Below are 11251 nucleotides of genomic sequence, written 5' to 3'. Positions count from 1 at the left end.
ATTGTATTTAACCCATATGTTTAGCTCGAAGAAAAACGAAAGTTTGTTTAGAGAAACCTAAACATTGAGATGCATTTTCATGCTTTGCAAAAAGGTTGAAGCACGAGACTCAACGAAGCTCTCATTTCGTTAATTCTATTAATAAAATTCTGAATTTTCACGAAGATCCACAGTCCAGTTATAACATATTTAATCCTTAAGTGGACTCTGAATCTCAACTGAATTATTTTATTTAATGTTGATTCTTATCAAATTGGTAAATGGAGATCGACTTTCCCTTAAAGCATTTAAAAAATGGACTAATGGAGGATTACATAAATTTTCAAATAATTAATTCATGTTACGATATCATAATTTATGTAATTCGCCATTAGTCCATTTTTTAAATGCTTTAAAGGAAAGTTGATTTATATTTACCTAAATTTGGTAAAAATCAACATTAAGTTAAGTAATTCAGTTGAGATTCAGAGTCCACATAAGGATTAAATATGTTATAACTGGACTGTGGATCTTCGTGAAAATTCAGATTTTACGAATAATAATATGAATTAAATTATCCACATTTAATCCTTAAGTGGACTCTGAATCTCAACTGGATCACTTAGCCTAATGTCGATTTTTAGCAAATTTAGGTAAATAGAAATCAACTTTCCCTTAAAGCAGCATAATTAATAATTTAATTCATATTACATCGATATATATTAAACAATTATTAGTTTAAACTTGCAACAGCAGCCCCAACGATCCACTTGAGGGTACAAAAGATCGTTACGTCGAGAATAAGAAATAGATTTGCATAATAGTTAATTGCAAGCGTAGTTAGGGAAGAAAAGAAAGGAGTTTGTATCGCGTTGAAATACAATCGACGGTTTCACGGTTTGGTGGATTATCACAGTTAAAGGATTCCATCAACGTTGGATAAAAATCAATCGATCATCGAGGCGCGTTCGGGCGTAGGTGTTATTAGAGCGGAGCGTATGTAAAGATACGAAATCGATTCCGTACGACAGGATATCCCGCAACTCGAACGTGACGGTGGACCCATCTAAACGGGAATCTTTCGATTTAAAGTCTTCTCGTCGTAGAGGTCCGGGGGGTTGAGAAACTGTGCGGGGGCGTGGAGGAGCCGTGGTGAAGGGGGTGGCGTTGCAGGTCCCGATAGGATATAGAATAGGGGATCGCAGTTTCGTCGGTGCGAGAGGTTCAGGTTTCCAGAGGAAAAGGGAGTCGGGCGAAGGGCCTTTTCGCTTTTCCTGGAATTTTATCTGTCTGACGGAGGATACCTCCGCCTTAGCGCGGGCACGGTAGGACGGGCTATAATACCGGCAGGGGTAAGATAAGACAAGGCGCGGGGAGGAGAGGAGTTCGTCCATCACTACAGCGAAATTTCGTCCGCAATCTCTGAAGGAATCTTTGGTATCTCGACAGCCAGCGGGTGTGTACAACCCTCCGGTGTACAGGCTTATTCCTCTTAGCGTCGTAGCCTGGCAGCCTCGTGAACTTCGCGAAAGACGCGCGAGATGGACAGAAAAGTAAGGAGGAAAACGGCCAACAAACGAACCAGCCCCGACGTTTTCTGTTCCGGCAACGTGGAGGGGGCGAAAGAGCACCGATTGATAGAGCAATAGTTTCATTTTACAACGAGAAAACGAAGCAAACAAAGCTGGGAACAGCACCGGGGAATTCCTTTCTTCGGTTGCCGCTTACCCCCCTGATCCTCCCACTCGCCTGTCTCGCTTTTACTCGCCGCCTTTCTCCGTTTCGCGGGGCTGCTATCTATCCCGTGATCCGTGATACGCGTTTCACGGGACACCAGACGTCTCCCCGGCCTTGACTGACACGGAAATTAAACCCGCGATCTAAATTCCCCCGAAAATCTCGCGTTTAATAAAGACCCGGTCATATTATTTCTTTTCCCCGTTGCACCTAACGGTTGGATTTCAATTAATTCGCGAGCGATTATTGTTACGGACTGCAACAGGGATCGACGGGACTCGTTGATTTGTGCGAAATTAACGCGTTAACGACGGGGCATTTTTATTAAAATTTTCCTATACGACGGGTGATTTTATCATGAGTATATCACATACTTTTATTAAAAAGTTTGCGGAAAAAGTGACAAAATTTTGCCAATTTTCAATATGAATTAATTATTTTGCTACGGGCGATAACAGGAAACCTATCAAATGAAATTTTTTTGATTTTTGTGATTTAGTCAACCTTGAGAATAACTCGTCTGTGTAATTAAAAAAATCGTTTCCTAACTGTATTAGAAATCGTTCTTGAAACGAGTGTCTCGTGATATACGCTGATGTCAGTAACGACGACAAAGAGAAAGCTCGGTTCATCGGGCTCATTATAATTTATTATAATCTCTAAAATGAATATTTAGTGAATTTTATCTCTACATATACTTGTCCCACATAGTCCCACTGTTGCGAATAACGTGAAAATCAGTGTTAATAAGATGCATACTCTTTTCGTGAAAGCACCCATATAGAGGCCTTTTATGAGGTCTATTATGGCAATTTGCGATCAAAGATTTCAATGAACCAAATATATAACAGTATTAGGTCATTTCTTAAGAACGTATGAATTTTTATTACATTACAAAGTTGCTATACCATCGTTGCTTGTTTCATTTGATTTGGTTATTTTTTACTAAGTATAATCTCTTTGTTATCCACTAAAAAGTGTTGCAATGCTCAAAATACGTCATATTTATGTAATATTTGTAAAATAACGTAAATATGACCTATTTAGATATCCCTAAACCAATAAATTCACTTTTCTCCTATCTACAAATTTTATCCTCGATCTAAGAACCTGGGGTGAGCCGATAAAATTTAAAAAAACGTGCAATTCCTGTGTAATGGAACCGTCAGTGAGGGTAAAAGATGCCATAAGCCTCGCAATTTCCAAGTGGCGCGATGTAAATTAATGAATCTCACGTAGAAACGACGAAACTTGCGCCTACGGGGGTTAGTCTTTTATTTGATTGAATAACTTGAGAAGTTTGTATTGCAAGACGACACAGTTTTATAGCGCTATTTGTTGAAATATTCATCAGAAAAAAGAAAGGCACCGCTCCGCGTTCTGTCTGAACTTGCTGACCTAATACATTCTTGAACTTCGTCTTCCTACTTTTTATGCGGCACTAGGTTTGTAACTTTTCCACTCGTAGTACTACCGAGTAGCGTATTTTTTCTTAGTTCAAGGGAACTCGACGGGTCTCGTGAAACTTCAAAAGTGATACATAATAAACTCTTCTTCTTGGAATTTTCCTGCTCCATGAAAAATTTGAAGTTTCAGAAACGAGAAACGTAGAACGATTTCGTGGAGCTATTCCTCTAGAATATCAATGCTTAAAAATAATGATATTGTTGCGAATATACACTTTATTAAGGCTGCCAATAATACAAAAAATCCTGTTGTTTAATTAATAGTAGCGTCAATTATCGAATAAATTGAGGCAATGGTAAAATTAACTCATCGTTCATTTTCTCTAGGAAGCCGACAGGTTGGAGTGTTTTGATCGTGCCTTAAACTTTAGAAATTTGCATATCTCTAATCTGGATACAATGTCACGCTTGACCTCGATGCAGGCGAGAGGAAGCAAGAAAACTCGATTACATGGGCACGCAAATATAATTATCGGTTCCTTTGACTGAATTCATTCAAACTCTTTCTAATCTTAATGCGACGCGACTAGATCCTCTAATCGGAAACAAAATTTATACACAAAGTTCCCATGCAACGATTACATCATACTTTGATTTACGTTTGCTTAATTTCAAGCCTCGATTCATCAGCTCCCTAATTTTCCGAGTAATTTCCAAGTTATTTCACTTACCCCATATTGCAAAATGAGCAGGAAAAACGAAGCTAGGGAAGGTTCTCACCAACGTCTCCAAATACTCCCAAACCACAAAGTTGATTGCTTCGTGTCGAACCGCGCCGAAAGAAATCGAAAGACGTTTCGCGAGAACCGGACACCAACGACAGGAGAAAGTGTTTTCCTCTATTTAAATCTTTTTCTTCGGATTTCTTTACATAATATCTTCATACCGTGAAATGCTAAGTGATCGATAGATCGTCACGAACGAACAATTCAACAAATAATGTCAGGCACCCGGAAGCCTTCGAATTTCTCTGGTCGCTGTTTAACGTCAATCATCTTTTCAAACAAGGTGTTTGGAACCCCAAACATTTTATATTATAGGACACGTCATTTATTTTCAATATTAGTTAAATTACTTAATTTGGTCATTTGGCAAATGTACCTTTTTTTGACAATAGAAATTACCATACCCTAAACTTAATTTAATTAATTTGGGTCCATTTACCTGACCCTTGGGACCGCGGATGCCCACCCCCGTACAACCCTCAGTGGGTGGAATTTGGAGTCTCAGGAGAACTGGCTTGGTATTTTTGAACTTGGTATATAATCACGGAACAGAAATGGACGAGGTCAGAGCAAGTTACAAGTTGCAACAAAATCAGAACAGTGACAGATACATAGACAACAAGAGTTACAGTTACAAGCGAACAATTACAAGAGTATACAAAAGAATGCAAGTTTGAAAGGAGTAGATTTCAAGAACTTTTACGAACCATTGTTAACTCGTTATCTTTGTATATATATTTTTGTTAATAAATTTAAGGTGTTTGTAAATAGTTATTGTAATAATCTATTTGCTACATAAATCGGCTCCACCTTGTGGGATCCAACACAAGGCGCGCGTTACTCGATTGTCCCCTTGTCCTACGATTTAAAGTCCAACAGCGTGAGCCTAAAATTTAAAGAGAACTGTCCAGCCTTTGAGCCATTCCACGGTCTCACGCGCGGTTGTAGGGCAAAGGGTTAAATCCATTCTTTTCAATAAGAAGATTAAAATGGACGAATGGCTCGCGAGCAGAGGAGGACACTTTCTCCGATTATGTTCTCGTGAAACGTCTCTCGACTTCTCTGAACGGGAATTGACGAGAAGCAATCATCCTTGTGGTTTTGGGAGAATCGAAATTTTGCTGCATTGTTGTTTCTCGCTTATCGGTAGTTATGGATGACTGTTATTACGCGAGCAGGGTAGCTGGTAAATAAAGATAAATAAAAGATCGTCGCGTGAGCACGGATCGTTGAACCGAACACGTTGTCGTGCATTGATTTCGTCGTCACAGGAACGCAAACCTGATTTCACGCTCCGTATCGTCTACGTAGCAACGGAAGGGTGTAGGAATCTGGACTGTCTGGTTACGGTTACGATCAGTTAGGCCTTCGACCACGTGAGACAGCTCGACACCTTGGCCTTCTGCCCTTCCATCTCGTTACGCAGCCGTGACACGGGCAGATCGCATTCGAATTGAATTGCGGAACTTGGACGGAAACTTGTTCATTTCAGAACGCCGACCGATCACAGCCGTGGAACGATCGCGTGAACGTGTTACGAATTGCACAGCGAAGCTACACGCCTGCCGAGCAACGGTTCAACGAATTACTGTAACACGTTACGCAATATTGAAAGAACACGTGCCGTTGTTAAAATTATATCGTTACGATACAATTAGCTTTATGTAATTTTAAGAAATTAAGGGGCCTCTCTACTTTGAAACATCTTTTTTTCTTGCCTAAAAGGTAGAGTGGCCCCTTAAAGCGATCAGGTAGCAGATTGAGCCTTTTTGTAAGGGTCCATTAAAAAGAAACGGTTTCTCTTTTACACGATGTTTTGGTAGCTTAAAATGAATACAAATGCAAATTTTTTATTGTGACCACCCTGTATATGATTATTTTGTCGAGTACAGTATCGTTGAGATATAATCATGATATACAGGGTGTCCCAACAACGGTGGTACGACCAAGTAGGGGGTGATTCTACATGATAAAATAAATCGAAAACGAAGAATAGAATTTTTTCATTCGAGGTTTTGTTGTCGAGAAATTGAATATTCACCGAGTACACGTGCGATTGAATACGATTTCCCTGACGCGTCTGACCATTAATCATTGTTTCTACTTGTATTCTGTTGCACGCGTACTCCGTGAATGTTCAAAGTCGATTTTCTCGACAGCAAAGCCTCGAATGAAAAAATTTCATTCTTTATTTTCGATTTGTTTTTTTATTTAGGTTGTACCATCGATTCTGAAACACTCTCTATAGTCGTTAGTATCAGTTTTATATTAAATTTTCATTTCTGCGTTCGTAGCACAAATATGAATATGTACTCCAAGTTAAAAGTATTGTTTATCATTGCCATCCATGATAATGTATATCCACATAGAGAAGATTGTTATCATATAATAATAGTTGCAACCAAGAATAAAAATAATAGTTGCTCTAAAAATTTTGATGGAAAGAATCATTACGAAAAACTTAGTGATTTAAGTTAAAAATGGTAATCGCCAAATATAAAGAAAAGAAACACGTGAAAAAAATAAGAACAGTGACCTTGCACAGATGTAAAGTAATCGTATTCAAAAGATATTGGTATGTGGGCCATGATCGAGCCCCGGGGAGTGTGTCAGAATTCCTGTTTTGTAAGTGAGTGGTGCCCTTTCAAATATGAAAGTGGTCCCGATACGAAATTCCTGTAGCATTGTTTCGATTTTGGAAATTGTTAGAAGAACGTTAACCGAGTATACTCGTTTCGAGAAAGTTAAGGGGAATACCAGCGTCGCGCGAACGATCATTGCAAATATTAGCCGTGTTAATAGAAACCGAAAACATAGAGTTTTGTAAGAGGAAGTACGATATATTTTTCCCGCGTTACATAAATGATACTCTAATATTTGCTCGTTACGTCTCTTCGTTTGTAGGAATGCCGTAACGAGAAAGTGATAACAAAATAAAGAATTTTAAGTATTACGTAATCATTCGATGAAACTTTTACGAAATTTCTCTGGTTACCAATGATATATAATTTCTGTATCAGTACAATCTAAATTATTGAATTTTAAATTAATTTCTAGATACAAGATAGGACACATAAATGAAATCACTAAGATTATTCTGTAAATAGCGATTTTAATAAAATATAAAGGACACGGCTGTTAAAATACATTTAAACGTTATTGTTTTATAAAATTGCTTTAGATTGTAGTTTTCAAGATTACGCGATGATCGTTGGTTTAAATCGATTATCTTTAATACATTTTTACATACAGTTGTCTGTGGTTAAAATTTGAGATAGTTTCTTTCCTGTTGATCATATCTAAAGAGAATTTTAATAATCATATTTTAATCGAATCAAAATTCTTATATCAGTCACGAAAGGAAAGGAATTCGTGTTTGTAACGGATCAATGTAGAAAGTGCAATAAATAATGGTGGAAAGGAAGAACAAGTTGTCTTGTAATTGGTATTACTTAAATGAAATTTACTCATCGCAGAGGCACGGAAAATTGTAAAAGGATGGGGCGAAAATAGACGAACGAAAAAGGGAAGAGAGAGAAAATCGTGAGCAGTTATCTCGGAACGAGAAACCTTTTCCTCCATTCGCACACTGTTGCGGATGTGTCCAAATGAATTCGTTCCGTATACAATTTACAATTTGTCGCGAAGCGCGCGAAAAGTGAGACAAATGATTTTCTGTATCTTACTTCGCAACGAGATAATTAAATTTCAATCTCACTGAACAAATAAATAATTGCATTGAAAAGGAAAACAATTTCGAACATATTCTACTAATGGCGATGAAGGTTAATATTTGATAAATTCTTATTATAATCCATCGTACAAAATTACATTTAACTCACCTGTATCTGTTACATACTTTAATAGTATGTTCTACAAGTTAAACTAAGACTAAAATGTTACACAACAAAAAATCCATAAATGTGAAACATGGTTGAAATTCAAGATATTAAAATAAGAAAGAAATTTATAATAAAATGAAATGAATCTTTTGTAAGCGTTTGATATCGTGAGTTTTTTTGTAATTTACTGAATATAAACTTGAACAATAATTCAAAATTTTATAACAAAAAGTTATTGAAAAAAGAAAACTTGAGCATCCAAGATAAATGATAGAAACTAAACTCTGATAAAGAAATGTTTAAATTATCCACATAATTCTACGTAAAAATTAATTTGTCGTGCCTCAACTAGCGGTTGCTCTCTTTAAACAAAATTTTAATAAATTTATTTGATTAGTAAATAAAAGAACATCACATTTTATATTTTTGTCATAACTTCTTAACAAAGCATTTATAAATTTTTTGTTATGACACTTTAGTCTTATTTTTACTTGTAGGACATACTGCTGAAGTGTGTACGGAAAAAAGGGGAACACCCTGTGTATACGTTTTCATCTAAATATTTTGCATTTTTATATTAGCGATATTTGATTAGCATTTTAAAGCCTTTCTACGATATCGATCTTCGTATATATCCTTAAAAATTTTCCGACTTCGCAACCTAATAGCGGAATTAAGTTAGCATTGCTTTAACAGAAAATTTTGATTCCAAAATCGATAAGAATAAATTGAATTGTTAATTTCTGACGCATGTTCGCGTTCAAAGCTAGTGTCACGCGCACTAAATCCGAAAGTGTTTTCGTGGAATCACGTGTCGAGAGAAATTTCCTTTCTCGACATGTGACGTGCCACTAAGGGAAGGGCTTCCGTTTCAGTTACTCTCTTTTAGAATAAATAATAAATTCCTGTTTTTTCCAGAAAAAATATGTGTAATAGTCACCGTATAAACAAACTTTTTGGGGGGCTTTTTGTATCGACGTTACGATTATTCTTTCCATTACAAATTTACAAAAGAATCAGTTACCACTCACGAACACAATACTATTAACACATTAACGACAGGGCTTTTTTGTTTCAACTTTCCTATACGATGGGTGATTTTATTTGTATAGAATTCCTTCAACACGTGTATACTAAAAATGTGATAAGTATTTTTGTAATTAATATATTTTATTGAAATTTTCAGGAGTTACATGTGGATAATGTTCGAATTTTTGTCTTGTGTTATCGGAGAAATTACTAGAAAAACACAGACTTGTCGTAAAACGAGAATGATATGGTTTTGAACAAATGAAACTAACACTTTGACTGCCATGTCAACCACATATAGATGACAGGTTTTTCTACTATGAAACTAGAAAAATTATTTCCCAAGTCGACATGTTGAGAAAAATAAATTTGTATAAGATTTATGAATTTTAGAAAATAAGTACTGAAACAAATTTTACATTACGTAGTTTACACTGGTCTAAAATCAAAATGTTCTTCTAACAGAACATCAAGCTCGTTTGATCTATCAACGAACGTGTTAATATTATCAAACGTATTCTCCTGATGAAAAATCCGCTGTAAAATATTTCATAAATCCTCGTTTCCTTTACATACACCTAACAAGTATACCATTCACCCAGCGTGGATAACCATAAACTATAAATAATCCTTACGCACGCCGGCGAATCTCGTCGAATGAATGAAATGCTTTCAATTAATCCCGAACAACGCGGTCGGAACTATGCGTCGCAAGGCCGGCGATCGATCAATAGTCTGTACGTGACAGTTTATTCAGCTAAATCGAGTACACACCATTCTTATTCAGCGAACACGCGGCCTGTACACGGGGGCTGGAACTTAATTACATCGCGATGAGCATTTACAACGCAACACTAAGAGCATTTGTCTCGCTGCTCGTGAGCTCCAACGACAAATTGCGAATTGCATTCGGAACGAATTCATTTGGCCACGTCCGGGAATGGCGAGGACAGAGGTGAAGGTTTCTCATGCCAAGACAACCGCTAACCTTTTCTCTCTCTATCCCTCTGGCCCCTTTTACCTCCCCTTTCGGTCGTTCCCTTCGTAGGTGGAGGGTTCGTTGGTCGCGATGTCCGTCTATCGTTATCCACCTTCTCCTTCTTCGAGGCTTCCTTTCCGCGACGAGTGCTCGCAATTGCCAGGCGGCCGGATTTTCCGGAGAAAGGGGACCCTGGCAATGTCTCGATCCGCGAACCGGAACGGAATCGTCTTTTGCACGCAGCCGAGCCTCGGGGCCCAGCCTTGGGCTTCCACGCCGCGTAATCGTTCAACGATTTACCGATCAGAGATTTACCTTACGCTTGGTTTAGAAAGTGCAACTGTACTCTCGATCACGCGCTCTTCCAATCCTCCCCTCCACTCGTCTCAACATATTTTCATTTCCCTCTTCCTCGATTGTTTCTTTCAACGATCGCGTGATACGTCCCAAAGCGCAGGCCAAAGCACTGTAATCGTCGCCGCGGTCACGAGTCCTGTGATCGATGGGAGAATGAAAGTTCTGGCTGGCGAGATCAAAACCTGCTCGGAGCTGATGAAACCGTACACTGCCGTGGATTCATTGGGTCTTGTCGTTGTCATTGGCGTCTCGTTCTATTTTTTTTTTTTTACGATGCTTCCATCCTACGTTTTTTTTTTTACTCGCGAGTCTTTTGTATCGAACAATAACCCCTCCCTCCCCGTGGAAAGAATTTTCCTTTCGCCGTCTGGTCGGGAAACACGGAAGCGTGATTTCTCTGATTATTTATATTGCTGTGCAGAACACGGTGCACGCGATACCGTCGCTGAAACTGAAATCGTTTGGACGGAAAAGGTGCCAACTTTTGACACTTCTGACTACGACGACCATGATGGAATAAATTCACCAAGTTCGTGTGAAAATTACACAGCTCTCGATAGAAACTTAAGGGGGCAGTCTCAAGTGAGACCTCAAAGAAATCAATCTTCTTTTATTTCATTTTTTGAAAGTATATATTTAAGAATGTACTGTTAAATTTTGAGAGATAAATGTCAAGTATTATGGATTGTACAGCCCAGACATTACTGTTTCGAAAGGTTTACGACAGGGTCAAGAGATACCTGCTGTTTTTAAAAGTCTTAAAAAACTTCAAAAACGAAAAGCTTTCTTTCCACACGACCTTCTTTTTAATGAACTGACGGCGTCGGCTAGTTTATAGTAACCAGTTATGATGCATAACAGGTACGGAGCAAGTTCATGCTACAAGGACACTTTCACAAGTCTTCGGCGACCATTTAATGGCCATTTAGAACTTCCGCGAGTGTTTAATGTTTGTTTTAATTATTTCACGCGCAACTACGCTGCTCATTATTGAATCAATTAATTCAGTGTATAGATTCGATTGCAATTAACATAGAACGTATTTCTCGTGCATGATAAACCTACAATTTTGTATACGTAGGTTTTTTAGGAAGATTATGAAATTGTTTTTTAGTTAAAATGTATGCGATTGTCTTA

This window comes from Colletes latitarsis, chromosome 11, assembly GCF_051014445.1.
Source record: "Colletes latitarsis isolate SP2378_abdomen chromosome 11, iyColLati1, whole genome shotgun sequence".
NCBI lineage: Eukaryota > Metazoa > Arthropoda > Insecta > Hymenoptera > Colletidae > Colletes > Colletes latitarsis.
The sequence above is the reverse complement of the archived record's forward strand: the minus strand, read 5'-3'. Positions refer to the sequence as shown.